At 36.5% G+C, this 14,867-nt stretch overlaps 1 protein-coding gene and 1 pseudogene across 3 annotated transcripts in view; one reads left to right on the forward strand and one right to left on the reverse strand.

Annotated features, from left to right (window-relative positions):
• ZRANB3 (zinc finger RANBP2-type containing 3) overlaps window positions 1-14,867 on the forward strand; it is a 332,973-nt gene that overhangs the window by 102,613 nt on the left and 215,493 nt on the right. The gene's annotated exons all lie outside the window — the stretch shown is intronic.
• LOC116596896 lies at window positions 13,383-14,170 on the reverse strand (annotated as a pseudogene).

Here is a 14,867-nt window from a genome sequence, read left to right on the forward strand (position 1 = left end):
AAGACTTTCCTCCTTTTCAAATGCTCGTCTTTGGGCTAACTAAAGCCTGGAAGAGGAGAAGGGATGGAGAATAGTTTATTTATTATTTATTTATTCATTTAAAAAGATTTGTATTTATTTGACAGAAAAAGTGCAAGTAGGCAGACCGGTAGGCAGAGGGAGAGGGAAAAGCAGGCTCTCCGCTGAGCAGGGAGCCCAATGTAGGGCTCCATCCCAGAACCCTGGGATAATGACCTGAGCTGAAGGCAGCTGCTTAACCATCTGAGCCACCCAGGTGCCCCAGAATAGTTGATTTAAAGGTTAAAATGTACTTCAGTCCCCAGTTTTACCACTTATGAAAATACCTGGAATTCATAAATATTGTCAATCCTGTTTGTCAGGTACTGTTCTCTCTTAAAAATACTGACTTTAGCAAACTTTACATCAATCTTTCAGAAAATAGTCAGAAAATCTTTCTCACACAATCTCCTTATACTGTAGCTTATAGGTTTAGGTTTTACTTTGATTGCTTATCTTGACTTAGGATTTTTTTTTAAATTTTAACTTTTTATTTAAAAAATTATTTTAATGGAAGTATAGTTGACATGCAATATTCTATTAGTTCCAGGTATATAACATTGGGATTCCATGTTCATATACACAACAAAATACTCACTATGCTAAATGTAGTTACCATCTATCACCATACAAAATTATTACAATATTTATTGACTATATTCCCTATGCTTTACTTTACATCCCCATGATTTATTTATTGTATAACTTGATGTTTGATTTTGCACATTCCCTCATGTGCTCCCCTTTGGCAAGCACCAGTTTTTCCCCTGTGTTTATGATTGTGGTTTCTTGGGGTTTTTTGTTTTATTTTTTAAAAATTTCCTACATATAGGTGAAATCATATGGTATTTGAGTTTTTTCTGACTTCTTTCACTTAGCATGATACTTTCTAGGTTCACCCATATTGCAAGTGGCAAGATTTCATTTTTTTGTTTTTGTTCTTGATTTTTACTGATTATATCATAGAATGATACTTAATCTTTATTTATTTACTTATTTTTTCCATTTTTCTTGATAGTTGACATACAGTGTTATAGTAGTTTCAGTTTTACAACATAGTGATTCATATAGGTGCTATACACTGTGCTCACCATGATAAGTGTGGCTCTCATCTGTCATCACATAACATTATTACAGTGTTATGGACTATATGCCCTATGTTGTACTTTTCATTCCTTATTTATTGACTTACTTCTCTTAGCATAGTAGTCTCTAGGTCTATCCACGTTCTTGTAAATGGCAAGATCTCATTCTTTTTTTTTTTTTTCATTCTTTTTTTTATGACTGATTAATACTCCACTGTACCACATCTTCTTTATACACTCACCTATTAATGGACACTTAGATTGCTTTCATATCTTGGCTATGGTATCTAATGCTGTCATAAACTTAGGGGTGCATATATGTTTACAAATTAGTGTTTTTTTAGGTAAATACCCAGTAGTGGAATTATTGGTTCATATATATGTATTTTTACTTTTTTTTTTTTATTAAAGATTTTATTTATTTATTTGACGGAGAGAGATCACAAGCAGGCAGAGAGGCAGGCAGAGAGAGAGGAGGAAGCAGGCTCCCTGCTGAGCAGAGAGCCCGATGTGGGGCTCGATCCCAGGACCCTGAGATCATGACCTGAGCCAAAGGCAGAGGCTTAACCCACTGAGCCACCCAGGCACCCCTGTATTTTTACTTTTAATTAATGAGTAACCTCCATATGGTTTTCGCTAGTAGCTAAACCAATTTACATACCCACCAGCAGTGCACAAGGGTTACCTTTTTCCACATCTTTTCCAATACTTATTATATCTTGTCTTATTGATACTACCCATTCTGACTGGTGTGAGTTGACATTTTGTTGCAGTTTTGATTTGTATTTCCCTAATGAATAGTGATGTTGACTGTCTTTTTATGTGTCTCTTAGCCATCTGTATGCCTGCTTTGGAAAAATGTCTATTCATTTGGAACAATGTCTACACATTTTTAATTCGATTGTTTTATTTTTGGTATGGAGTTGTGTGTGGGTTTTTTTTTTTTTAACATTTTATTTATTTATTTGACAGACAGATCACAAGTAGGCAGAGAGGTAGGCAGAGAGGTAGGCAGAGAGAGAGGTGGGGGAATCCCCGCTGAGAAGGGAGCCCGATGCAGGGCTTGATCTCAGGATCCTGGGATCATGACCTGAGCTGAAGGCAGAGGCTTTAACCCACTGAGCCACCCAGGTGCCCCAGGTGTTGTTTTTTTAGAATATATTTTGGGGGTTCCTGGGTGGCTTGTTACTCTTGGTTTTGGCTCAGGTCATGATCTCAGGGTCATGAGGTTGAACTCAAGGTCTGTCTCCATGCTTAGCACAGAGTCGGCTTGAGATCTCTCCCTCTCTTTCTGCCCCCCCCCCCAGCCTGTGCACAAGCACTTGCTCTCTAAGTAAATGAATAAATAAAGTCTTCAAATTTCATATCTATAGATGTTAGTCTTGTATCAGATATATAATTTGCAAATTTTTTTCCTATTCTGTAAGCTTTCATTTTGTTGATTTCATTTTGTTGATTTTCATTTTGTTGTTGTTGCTGTACAGAAACTTTGTAGTTTTATATAGTCTCACTTGTGTTTTGCTTTTTTCATTTTGAGTTTTATTTTTGTATGTAGTATAAGAAAGTGGTCCAATTTTAATTTTTTAAATATAGCTGTCCACTTTTCCCAATATCATTTATTGAAGAGTCTCTCTCTGTCCCCAGTTTTTTAAAAAATTATTTATTTTTCTGAGAGAGAGAGAGAAAGGGCACATGTGTGTGCAAGGGGAGGGGTAGAGGGAGAGGGAGAGAAACAGACTCCCACTGAGTGTGAAGCCCACTCAGGGTTCAGTCTCATAAACCTAAGGTCATGACCCGAGCTGAAATCAAGTTGGATGCTTAATGGACTAAGCCCTCCAGTAACACCCCCCATCCCCGCGTTGTATATTCTTTACTCTTCTGTTGTACATTAATTGACCAAATAAGTGTGAGTTTATTTCTGGACTCTGTATTATATTACATTGTTCTGTATTTCTATTTTTGTGCTAAAAGTACAGTTTGAAATCAGAGATTGTGATACCTCTAGCTTTGTTCTTATTTCTCAAGATTACTTTGGCTATTTGGGGTCTTTTGTGGGTCCATACAATTTTAGGATTATTTGTTGTAATTCTATGAAAAATGGTGATGGTATTTTGATAGAAAATTGCATTGAATCTATGATTATTTGGGTAGTTATGTACATTTTAACAATATTCTAATTTATGAGCATGGTATATATTTTCATTTATATGTCATCTTCTATTTCTTTTATTACAGTTATACAATTTTTAGAGTATAAATCTTTCACCTTGGTTAAATTAACTTAGGGTTTTTTTGGTGCAGTTGTAATTTGGATTGTTTTAACTTTTTCTGCTAGTTTGTTATCAGTATAAAGAAATGCCACATATTTCTGTATATTAATTTGGTATTCTGGAGCCTTATTGAATTTATTTTTTATAAAGATTTTATTTTTATTTACTCAAGAGAGAGAGGTAGAGGGAGAAGGACTTGATCCCAGGATCCTGGGATCAGAACCTGAGCTGAGGGCAGATGCCTAACCAACTGAGCCACTTAGGTGCCCTATGGAATTTATTTAATAATTCTAATAGTGACTTCAGAGAATGACAATTTTATTTGTTTCTTACCAATTTGGATGTCTTTTATTTCTATTTCTTAAGTGATTTCTGTGTTTAGGAGTTTGAGTACTATGTTGCATAGAAGTAGTAAGATTTGACATCTTGTCTTGTTCTTAATCCTAGAAAATCTTTTAGCTTTTCATCTTTGAGTATGATATTAGCTCTAGCTAGGACTTCCAATATTTTGTTGAATAGAAGTGGCAAGAGTGGGCATTCTTGTCTCCTTCCTAATCTTAGAGGAAAGGCTTTCAGTTTTTTACCACAGAGTATATTTGCTGTGGGCCTGTCATATATGGCCTTTATGTTGTGGTGTATTCCTCAATCCCTACTTTTTTGAGTTTTATCATGACTTATTGTTAAATTTTATATGCTTTTTCTCCATCTATTGAAATGATCATATGATTTTCAGCTTCATTTCATTAATGTGGTGTATCTCGTTGATTGATTTATGGACATTGAACTGTCCTTGCACACCTGAATATATCCCACTTGGTTGTGATGCATGATCCTTTTACTGTATTGTTGAATTCAGTTTGATAATATTTTGTTGTAGAATTTCACATCCATCCTCATTAGGGATTTGGCTTGTTATTTTCTTTCTTTCTTTCTTCCCTTTTCTTTTTTGAGGGGGGTAATATTTTCTCTAGTTTTGGCAACATATTAATGCTGACTTTGTAGAATGAATTTAGAATTTTCTCTTTTTTGGGAATAGTTTGACAGAAATAGTTACTAACTCTTCTGTAGGTGTTTGGTGGAATTCACCCGGTCCTGAAAGCCTCTGGTCCTGGACTTTTGTTACTTGGGAGCTTTTTTATAATTAATGTAATTTCATTACTAGTAATTGGTCTATTCAAGATGCTCTGATTCATCCTGATTTGGTTTTAGAAGATTGTATGTTTCTAGGAATTTATCCATTTCTTCTTGTCTAACTTGTTGGCATGTAATTTTTTTGTAGAAATATTGTAATTTTTTGTTTCAGTGGTTTTGATTACACCTTCTCCTTTTTCACTTATGAGTTTTCCTTCTTTTCTCTCTTTTAAAAAATATTTTATTTATTTATTTGACAGAGGGAGACACAGTGAGAGAGGGCACACAAGCAGGAGGTGAGGGAGAGGGAGAAGCAGGCTTCCCATGGAGCAGGGAGCCCAATGAGGGACTCATTGTGGGGCTTGATCCCAGGACTCTGGGATCATGACCTGAGCTGAAGGCAGGCACTTAACGACTGAGCCACCTAGGTGCCTCTCTTTTCTCGTTTTCTTTTTCTTTTTTTTAAAGCCAGACTCATCTGGCTTAATGTGTATCAGTTTTATCTTTTCAAAGAACCAGCTCTACATTTATTCATCTTTTCTTATTTTTTAGTCTCTCTTTCATTTATTTTCACTCTGATCTTTATTATTTCCTACCTTCTACTAACTTCGGGCTTTGATTTTTTTTTTTTTTTAACTTCCTTTAGGTCTAAATTAGATTGTTTGAGATTTTAGTTGTTTCTTGACCTGCATCACTGTAGACCTGCATCACTATAAACTTCTGAGAACTGCTTTTGCTACAAACAAAATTTCAGAAAATTTTGTTTCTATTTTCATTTGTCTCCAGTTATCATTTGATTTCCTCTTCGATTTCATTGTTGACTCATTGTCTGTTTAGTAGCATGTTGTTTAGCTTCTTTGTGTTTCTATCTTTTTGTTTTGCTCTGTTTTGTTTTCTTCTGGTAACTGATTTCTATTTTCATACCATTGTGGTCAGAAAAGATGCTTAATATGATTCCATCATCTTAAATTTATTGAGACTTGTCTTGTTGCCCAACATGTGATCTGTCCTGGAGAATGCTACATGCTCCCTTGAAAAGAATGTGTATTCTGCTGTTTTGGATTGGATGTTCTGTATAAATCTGTTAAATTCATCTGGTCTAATGTGACATTCAAATCTGTTATTGCCTTTATTTTCTGTCTGGATGATCTGTCCTTTGATGTAAGGGGTTTAAGTTTTTTAATACTACTATATTGTTGTCAGTTTCTCCCTTTATGTCTATTAATATGTGCATTATATATTTAGGTGCTTTTATGTTGGGGTCATAGATTTTACAATTGTTACATCTTCTCATTGGGTTATTCCTTTATCATTATGAAATGCCCGTCTTTGTCTCTTATAGTCTTTGTTTTAAAGTCTATTTTGTCTCATATATATATATATATAGCTACCCCAGGTTTTCTTTTGTTGCCATTCATGGAATATCATTTTTGTTCCTTTCACTTAGAGTCTTTATCTGTGTTTAGGTCTAAAGTGAGCCTCTCGTAGGAGCATATAGAGATGGGTCCTTTTGTTTTTCTTAAATCCGTTTGTTCACTCTTTGTCTTCTGGTTAGATCATTTAGTCCATTTACATTTTAAGTAATTACTGATAGATATGTACTTACTGCTATTTTGTTTATTGCTTCCTGGTTCTTTTTCTAGTTCTCTGTTTCTTTTTCTCTTGTACTCTTCTTTTGTGATTTGATGACTTTCTTTAGTGCTATGCTTGGAGTACTTGTGTGTGTGTGTGTGTGTGTCGTAGATTTTTGATTTGTGATTACTTTGATGTTCATGTATAATAACATCTTATAAACACATAGCTATCTGTTTTAAGTTCATGGATGCTAGTTTAAACGCATTCTGAAAGTACTACATTTTTATTTCCCCCTCCCTCACTATATATATTTGATGTCATAATTTACATCTTTTATTTTGTGTATCTCCTAATTAATTGTTGTAGGTAAAGCAATTAGTATAGATGTAATTAAAATGACTACTTTTGTCTATTTACGTTCATACTAGCTTTATAAATAATTGATCAATTACCTTTAGTATATGTTTCCTTTACCATTGAAGTTATTTTTTTTGTAATTTTCTTCTGGTTGTGACTTTTTTCTTTTTTTTTTAAGAGTATTTATTTATTTGAGAGAGAGTGAGAGTGTACATGTGAGTGTAGGGAGAGGTGGGCAGAAGGAGAGGGAAAGAGAGAATCTCGAGAAGACTCCCCAGTGGGCACAGCCCTGAACTTGGAGCTCAATCTTTTTTTTTTTTTTTAAAGATTTTTATTTATTTATTTGACAGAGAGAGATCACAAGTAGACAGAGAGGCAGGCAGAGAGAGAGGAAGGGAAGCAGGCTCCCCGCCGAGCAGAGAGCCCGATGTGGGACTCAATCCCAGGACCCTGAGATCAGGACCTGAGCTGAAGGCAGCGGCTTAACCCACTGAGCCACCCAGGCGCCCTGGAGCTCGATCTTACTACATGAGCCGAAATCAAGAATTGGACACTTAACCCACTGAGCCACTCAGGTACACGTAGTTGTGGCTTTTTCTTTTCTGCTTAAAGAAGTCCCTTTAACATTTATATTAAGGCTGAGTTAGGTTGATAAACTCCTTTCACTTTTCTTTTTCTGGAAAACTCTTTATCTGTCCTTTACTTCTGAATGATAACTTTACCAGGTAAATTATTCTTGGTTGTGAGTTGTAGCTTGCCAAGTTTCTCTGAAAATCTGGTGATAGCCTTATGGTGAGGAGGAGTTCATTCGTGCATAACTTGTTGCTTTTCTCTTGCTGCTCTTATGACTCTCTATTTTAATTTTTTCACATTTTAATTATTAGTTGTCTTGGTGGTGATCTCTTTGAGTTCATCTTGTTTGGGACTGTCCATACTTCCTGAAGCTACCTGATTGTGTATTTCCTTCTTTAGATTAACAATATTTTTTCAAGTAAGTTTTTTGTGTCTTTCTCTCTCTTCTCCTTCTGGGAGCCCTATAATATGAATGTTAGTATACTTGATGTTGTTTCTATGGTCCATTATCCAATCCTTATTATTATTTTATTTATTTGACAGACAGAGATCACAAGTAGACAGAGAGGCAGGCAGAGAGAGAGAGAGAGAGAGGGAAGCAGGCTCTCCACTGAGCAGAGAGCCCAATTCGGGGCTTGATCCCAGGACCTCGGGATTATGACCTGAGCCGAAGGCAGAGGCTTTAACCCACTGAGCCACCCAGGCACCCCTCCTTATTATTTTTTAATATATTTTTTTCTTCTTGCTGTTCAGCTTGGATGACCTCCACTAACCTGTGTTCCAGATTGCTAATCTGTTCTATATCATCTATTCTCCTGTTGAGTCCCTCTAGTGTATTTTTCATTTCAGTTATCGAGCTCTTCAGCTCAAATTGGATCTTTTTTATATTTCTGGTCTTTTTGTTGAAGTCCTTGGTGAATTCAATCCCTCTTCTTTCAAGTCTACTGAACATCTTCATGATCATTACTTTGAATTCTTGATGAGGTAGATTGCTTGGCTCCATTTTGTTTAGTTATTTTCTGAGGTTTTGTTTTATTCTTTCATTTGCAACATGTTGCTCTGTCTTTTCTTTTTTGTCTCTCTGTGTTTGTTAGTATATATTAGCTCAGCTACCATAGCCTCAAGTAGGAGTGCCCCATGTGCCCTAGGAGCTCGATCCCCCTGGTCGCCAGAACCAAGCACTCCAGAGTGGCTGCTGAATGCTGTCATTGCATTGACAGGTGGGGCTGGCTACCGTGACTTGCTGTACAGCTGGCTGAGATGCCTTGCTGCAGCTGCTGTTAATATGCTGATGGGTGTGGCCCCATTCCCCTCCCCCAAGGAGTTGCTTTCGAGGGTGCACAAGTCTTGGCCAGGGCTGCCTGTGGGTGTGGCAGGGTGGTAGTCACTTTGAACATTGTTGTTTTGGGGTTTGGTGGTCCCCACTTATATTGCCTGCTAGGTTTACTGACGCAGAAGTTCTTTGGAGGGGTGCCAGCCAGGGCAGGCTGGTGAGAATGGGGACAAGCCACCCAGGCGCCCAGCTTCATTTTTCTTATTCTGATAATCTCTTGTTATTTTTTTAACTCTTAAGAAGACTCTCTGATCTTTAAAATTAGTTGAATATTGTCTTTTCGAAGATTATAATCTCAGTAGTTGGAATCATATCGACATCTTTATTTCTAGTATCATAATGGTTTATTAAAAATGTTTTAAGGATGGGGCACCTGGGTGGCTCAGTGGGTTAAGGCCTCTGCCTTCAGCTCAGGTCATGATCCCAGGGTCCTGGGATCGAGCCCCGCATCTGGCTCTCTGCTCGGTGGGGGGCCTGCTTCCCTTCCTCTCTCTCTGCCTGCCTCTCTGCCTACTTGTGATCTCTGTCTGTCAAATAAATAAATAAAATCTTTAAAAAAAAGTAATGTTTTAAGGACAGTTTATTCAAGTATAATTTACTTATAGTAGAACTTACCCTTTTAAATGTGCAGTTCAGTGTGTTTGGATAAGTTTACACAATTTTGTAACCGCCACCAAAGTCAAGATAGAGAAGGCTTCCTTTATTTTAGGGAGCTCCCTTGTACCCTTTTGTGAACAGTCACCTCTTATAAATCTAACTTTTCACAACAACTGATTTGTGTCCCTATAATTTTGTTTATTCTAAACTGTCATATAAATGGAGTCATACAATTTGTAGCATTTTGTGCCTGGCTACTTTTATTAACATAATACTTCTGAGATTGATCTGTTTGTTGAATGTATAATTCCTTCTTATTACTGAGTAGTAATCTATTGTATGGGTGTACCAAAATTTATCTAGCCATTTGATGGACACTTTGGATTGTTTACAATTTTTCATTTCTATGAGTAAAGCTACTATAATTATTCACATGCAGGTCTTTGTGTGGGCATGTTTTTATTTCTCTTGTGTAAATACTCAGGGGTGGGTTGGATTTTTATGACATATGGCAAATTTATTCTTAACTTTATAAGAGACTACTGTGCTGTTTTTTAAAATGAGTGTATATTTTTTATTTGCCCCAGCAAATATATGAGGGTTCTAGTCACCCTGCATCCTTGCCAAGATTTGGCCTTCTAAATCTTTATAATTTTAGTCATTCTACTAGTTGTGTAATGGTATCTTATTGTGGTTTTAATTTTCAGTTCTCAGATGACTAATGATGTTGAGCACATTTTTTGTGTGACTCTTGGCCATCTGTACATCTTTTTGGTGAAATATCTATTCAGATCTCTTGTCCATTTTAATAAATTGCATTATCTTCTTATTGAATTTAAGTGTTGTTTATATATTCTGAATACAAGTCTTTTGGGGGCTAGTACATACTTGTTCTCCTAGGCTGTGACTTATTTTAGCAGTGTCTTTTGAAAAGCAGATGTTAATTTTGATGAAGTCCAATTTCTCAGCTTTTCAGTAGTTTGTGCTTTTTGTGTCTTATCTAAGAAAAAGAGTAAATCAATATCACAGATTTTTTTGTTTTCTTCCACAGATTTATATATTTTTAAAAATATTTTATTTATTTAGGGAGAGCATGTGCAGGGGGAGAGGCAAAAGGAGAGGGAGAGAGAATCTCAAGCAGTCTCTACACTAAGCACAGAGTCTGACACAGGGCTTGATTTCATGACTCCAAGATCATTACCTGAGCTGAAACCTAGAGTTGGACACTTAACTGACTGAGCCACCTAGATGTCCCCACAAATTTGTATTTTTATCTCTTACATCTACTTCTATAATACATTTCAACTTGAATTTGTAGTTTTATGTATGGTGTGAGGTAGATTTGAGGCTTTGTTTTGTTCTGTTTTCCATGCCCAGTTACTCTAGTACCATTTGTAGAGAAGTCTGTCCTTTCTCCATCAAATTACCCTGGTATGTTTGCTGATAATCAATTGACCATGTATGTGTGGGTGTATTTCTCAACTCTGTTCTGTTCTTTTGATTCATATACCAACTTTGGACAAATACCACATTGCTTTGATTATTGTAGTTCTATAATTAGACTTAAAATTGGTTTATTCTTACCATGGAAAAACTAGTATTGAATTGAAATTTTTCCATCTATACTTTTTTCCCTTTGGTCCTATGATCCTGTTGGTTCTATTATTCTAGAATGTTCTTTAGAGTAAGATTACCTCCTATTTTATATGACAGTCTTTTACCTATTAGTATAAATAAATGTTTACACAATTTAATTTGTACTAAGCTTCCATAGGCTCAAGAACTTTTAAATTTAGGACTTTTTTTTTTTAATCAAAAGAGCTTACCACGATTTAGGAGTTCAGTAAATATTAGTTGGAAATGAATTGAACTCTCTATGGAATAATTATTTGTTAGTATCCTTAAAGCAGGTTACTTAAATTCAACGTAGCAAAGAAAGCATAGCTCCTGTGACTTTAATTTCATTAGGAAGCTATGGTTCTCTTAATCCAGAAATAAATCTTTCTGAACAATTAATTGTTTGTACCCTTTTTATTTTCCAGTTTTAGACATGCTTATTAGGTTATTTTCATATTATGTCCTAGACACTGCTTGGGCTATTTCAGTAGGAAAACTCAACTTCCTTTAGTTGGAGAACTTTAAAAATTGTTAATATCAGTATAGTTGATATCCTCCTTGTTTTCTCTTTTTATTCTTTACACATTATTCAGATATTGTATGTTTTGAGTTGGTCCTCTAATGTTCTTTTCTCTTTTTTCCTGTTTTCATCTCATTATCTTTTTGTGCTTCTTTGTGAGAATTCTCCTCAACTGTATCTTTCTATTCTGTTAAGCTTTTGATCTCTGGTTTTGTTTTTTAATTTTCAAGCGCTATTTTTTGTTCTCTGAGTATTTTGTATTACATTCTGTTCTTACTTTATGGGTGATATCTCCTTTCTGAGAATATTAATGACAATTTTTCTTGAGTTATTTTCTCTTTAAATAGTCACGATTTCCTTCAACTTGCTTTCTTTCAGTATGTTTTAAATATTATCTATCTTTAATATTATTAGCTGTGCTTAAATGTCTAGTGACCTTTCTTTGTCTAGTGATAAACTCTGTTTTACTCTCTTCAGAGGATAAACTCACATTTGATAGGGTGTGGGAGGGCATTGTATCAAGTAGAGAATCTGGGAGTTTAACTGTTTCATAAGCTTTTAATTAATCATATTGTTTTCTTTCCTATTTTTACCCAACTTGGAAAAGTACCTTATTCTGCCACTTTCTGAGCTCTTTGGGGGTTACTCAGTGCCACTCAAGTTGCATTTCAACTTTATTTTCTGCTGAGGTAGGGTTTCACTTAGGTCTCCTAAAGTGCTTTTCAGTTGTTCATCTGGTTTCATCTTCTGGTATTTGCTTGCTGTTTTCTCCTTCTGTCCTATGGGTTTATATTTTTAAAGAAAGTTCATTTATTATAACAATAAGATGGATTCACTGTGATGAAGAAATAAGATTTCTAGTTAAAGATAGCATTTGAACATACTATGTATCTTCTTAAAACTTCTCTTTAATCAGAAACCCTTCTTCCATTTCCTTAGCCAAAAATCTAGTTTTGGTTTTTTTTTTTTAAGAGAGGGAGAGAGGTGGGGGAAGGGGCAAAGGGTGGGGAAGGAACAGAATCCCAAGCAGGCTCCATGCCCAGCGCAGAGCTTGACGCAGGGCTAGATCTCACAACCCTGAGATCATGACCTGAGCCAAAATTAAGAGTTGGACGCTTAACTGAGTGAGCCATGCAGGTGCCCCCCAAAACCTAATTCTAATCTGAGGGGTTGTTTTTATGCTGTATATCAATGTTTTCATTAGTAACTTTGATTACATATGTGGAATATAGTAGACTTCCCATGCCTGTCCCCTGTTGCACTCCTGCAATGTGCTGGTGGTTATACCTTCAATATAATACTCTGCTGCTTTGAAGACCTAGAATAAGAGTGAAGCTGAAGCTACCATTCAATCTTTTTCCTACCTCCTCCTGCCCCCATCCCCCATCACAAATATACAGGAGAAGACTTACAGACTTAGAGTCATTGTTTTCCTCTGAGCAGAAGTAGCTGTTTCTGAGGGTTTGGAGGAGTGGGGGTTGGGGGTTGGGTGAGCCTGATGGTGGGTATTAAGGAGGACATGTATTGCATGGAACACTGGGTGTGGTGCATAAACAATGAATTTTAGAACACACACACAAAAATTAATTTAAATTTAAAAAAAAAGAAGTAGCTGTTTCTCTGTTTCTTCCACATGTATACTGTTGGTATCTTTTGAGAGTGGCACCATTAAGCGTCATGACCATTTTATGTGCTTCTTCTTTTTTTTTTTTTTAAAGATTTTATTTATTTATTTGACAGAGAGAGATCACAAGTAGGCAGAGAGGCAGACAGAGAGAGAGAGAGAGAGGAGGAAGCAGGCTCCCTGCTGAGCAGAGAGCCCGATGCGGGACTCGATCCCAGGACCCTGAGATCATGACCTGAGCCGAAGGCAGCGGCTTAACCCACTGAGCCACCCAGGCGCCCCTTATGTGCTCATTCTTAATTTCATCTCTTGGTTTCTAATTCTTGTTTTCCACTGTTAAGGGTATCAAGTTCTGTGGTACACATTTTATTGCGTTCTTTTACTTTCTCTTCCTTTCAAAAAGAAAATTCTGAGTTTGTCGCTTCCTTTAGTGATCATTTCTCCTTGATTTTTTTTTTTAATGTAAAATAGCTGGCTCCCATGGATCTAATGAACCAATTAAAGTATTTTCCCTAAAGTGCTGAAAGCCAGCTAATGCATTGGGCATGCTAATTGAATATTTATTTATTTATTTATTTATTTTCATGAAGTATTATCCTTAGTTAAGTATAAAGACTTCCAATCAGATCATCTAGGGACCATTTTACCCAGTGCTCTGATTGGCTGCAAGTCTCTTATCTTTCTCTTTAGCAATGGTGAGGCAGATACCCTTTCCATAGAGAATAGAAACCAATGGTTTGTTGCCTTTTCCAATAACAAAAATGTTGGGGAGGTGGTGGCATAGCTGTTGCTATTGGCATCTTTCACAGGAACATCAAAAGAACCAAGGTGTTTCTGTCTATGGGTTGTCACACCAATTCTTCCCAAGTTAGTACCTCCAGTTACCATACACAGATTACCACTATCAAGCTTGATAAAATCAGTCATTTTTCCAGTCTCCAAATCAGTCTGAATGGTGTCATTCACCTTGATAAGGGGATCAGGATAGTGGATGGTGCAAGCATCATGGGTTACCAGATGAGGGATTCCTTTTGTCCCCACAAAGATCTTTCTCACTTTGCACAAATTATACTTGGCCTATTCAGGTGTAATCCAGTGAAGAGCAAAGTGACCCTTGGTGCCATAGATCAGAAATAGAACTTCTTCTCAGTCTTGTCAATGCTGATGACAGCCATAAAGCCAGCAGGGTAGGTTATATCAGTTTGGATCTTGCCTTCAGTCTTAATAAAATGCTGCATACAGATATTCTTTACCTCATCTCCCATTAGAGCATACTTAAGTCTGTTCCTTAGGAAAATGATGAGAGGGAGACATTCTGTCATCCTAAGGGGACCAGCGAATGGATGAGAGGCAAACACACTGGTCAGTTTATCCCATCCAGTGCTTTGGAGCTGCTGCATGCTTCAGATGCTTCTTGGAACCATGAACCATGGCTGCATTAGGCCTATATATTTAATCTTTAGTTGTCACTGTTGCATTGGTTGGTGGTTCCATTTCCAAAGGAGACGTCTTTGTTGATGACATGATTTGAGAGGGATCTATGCCTAGGTTTGATAAAGATATCTTACTTGTGTCTAGGTAAGATAAGGGTTTTAAAAAATAATCCATTTATGCTCTTTAATCTTAATATATGTATAAGGAATAATACTAACAAGGCATGAAAGATTTTACAGTGAAAAGTTTTCCTTTTCCTTTCACCTGCTCTCTAAGTCCCCCAGTCCCTCAATTTCCCTTTCTAGAAGTAACCGCTAGAACCACATTTTTCTCCAGCTCTTTAGAGATCTCTGAATTTACAGCATTTACATGCATATAGGTCAGAAATGTAGTTTACTACATTTAAAAGAGGCATTTACTCTTGCCTCTTCTATTCAGCATAGTACTGGATTTCCCAGCCAGAGCAATTAGGGGGGAAAAAAAAAAAAGATAAAAGGCATTGAAATTCAAAAGGAAAAAGTAAAATGGTCTCTATTTTACATATAAAAACCCTAGGGTGCCGTGGTAGCTCAGTCAGTTAAGTGTTTGCCTTTGGCTCAAGTCATGATCCCAGGGTCCTGGAATTGAGTCCCACATCAGGCTCCCTGCTCAGCAGGGAGTCTGCTTCTCCCTTTCCCTCTACCTCTACCCCTCC

The sequence above is a fragment of the Mustela erminea genome, chromosome 8, assembly GCF_009829155.1.
Source record: "Mustela erminea isolate mMusErm1 chromosome 8, mMusErm1.Pri, whole genome shotgun sequence".
Classification (NCBI taxonomy): domain Eukaryota; kingdom Metazoa; phylum Chordata; class Mammalia; order Carnivora; family Mustelidae; genus Mustela; species Mustela erminea.